Source organism: Triticum dicoccoides, chromosome 6A (assembly GCF_002162155.2).
Source record: "Triticum dicoccoides isolate Atlit2015 ecotype Zavitan chromosome 6A, WEW_v2.0, whole genome shotgun sequence".
NCBI classification, from domain to species: Eukaryota; Viridiplantae; Streptophyta; class Magnoliopsida; order Poales; family Poaceae; genus Triticum; species Triticum dicoccoides.
The window spans coordinates 570,791,176-570,793,063 of NC_041390.1; positions in this window are offsets into that span (position 1 = coordinate 570,791,176).

A 1,888-nucleotide genomic window follows, 5' to 3' on the forward strand; every position below is an offset into this window, starting at 1 on the left:
GGAGTGCTTCTCGGCTTTCCCAACATTGGATGGAGTACTAGAAGAAGAAAGGGAAACACTTTCTATCACACGCCTGCTAGAAGGCATTCACCAGACTGGTCGTGAGACGTTGATGTTTTTTTATCTCATGGCTGACGTTGCTTCTAAAAAATTCGTAGATGTGTTTCCAAACCCAATTGATTTTCTTCCCATATCTCACCTATAATCCCTCCCCGCATTAACTCACGTGCCCCAAACCCATCCGTCCCTCGATCCATATCGCCCTTCTGATTTCTCTCCAGCCCCAAGCTCTCCCCTCCCCTCGCCACCATGGATCTCTCCGCCATGAACCAGTCATCCCCACAGTGGTCGTGAGATTCACCGTGCCAGTACGTTCTTTAGCCGCGCCCGACATTATCCACGATTCACACGAGCGAGCACCTAATTGCCTCACAGTCCCGGTCATCTCCACTAGGTTAGGGCCTCAAGACCTCTGGTCCACCAAGGTGGAGCATCGTCTCGGTTGAGGAACAAAGAAACCACGCGAGAATGTTGCAAGATTCGCCCCTCCCATGCTCGCATCATGCACTCATCTGACCTAGGTATCAAGTCCTCTAATCTTGATTCTTCTGTTTTATCATGGATCTATCCAACGTATAATTGGTCGCTATATCATCTATTATTTGGTACGCACATCAGAATAATATGCATGACAATCTTTGGTGGTAATATTACTTTGCTTTACAATTTTAATTTTTCATGCTTCCATCCAAGACTAGTTCTGCTCCCAAAGTGTCATGTTCATGCTTCTTTGTTATGCAATGTCTAAATTGACAGATGCTACTGAAATCTATACAAATTGCTTCCATAGTTTAAGAATCCAATCAATTTGTATGCTGGTGACAAAACATCCATCCTGTTGTCAGCCACAATACTAGTTTGCCTCAATTTTCATTGATCTTACTATGCTTCCAATTGAGCTCCCGCATATGGCTCATTTTCTATGTTACATATCTTATTGCCATACATCATGCAAATGGAGCTTCCGGCATCACACTTCATGTGCGTGTATAGTTTCTGATCCAAGCTTCCTTGTTTGCTGCTACTTTATTTTATTTTATTTTGCTTCTCTTAGTTATATATAATTATTGAAACAGTCCATGCTCCCATGTGGTATTATATCTTTGAATCTGTTGTAGGTGCTTTGTTGTGTACAGGTGGAATATCAATCCTTTGCCATGCTTCCTTGGAGCTTCATAGATACATATGCTTCAAGCCTTCACATTTTGGTTTGTGAGTAACTTGTGACTGAATATTTGCCATCTTGGCACTTTCTATCTATGATCTTGATATGTCATCCTTGACATATCCTTGAAAAAATAATGCTTCCATTCACCTATAAAGATCATCAAGAGATAAGAGAAGGATGTTCCTACAAGGCTCCTTAGAGTTCAGCAATCGTGGGCTGTCGGATCGCGATGCTTGATGGGTTTTGGGCCGTTGGATCGAGAGGTGGGAGGATCTGGGCCGTCGGATCTGAAAGAAACACTGCTGGAATGAATAGTAATGGCAACAGAATGTAAATACCATGCCCCCACCAGGGTATTTTGGTCATTTCGCGTGGTGGGGGTATAAAAGGGCCGGTCGCTCCTGTGACGTAGACCTAGCCGTCGCCTCCTCTCGCACTCGCTCGTGCCTCCCCCTCCTCCTCTGCGCCTCCTCCCCCGAACCCTAACCCTAGCAGCCCCCCACGCCGCCGCCATCTCCTTCGCCCGCCGGACACCCGCCGTCCACTTCCCCGTCATCGTCGCCGTCATCCACCACCACCGCCACCGCGCCCCACCCCTCCCCATCCCTGCCGGCCCTGACCTTCTCTCCCGTGGCCAGTGGGGAGCCCCTTTGGGGTTCG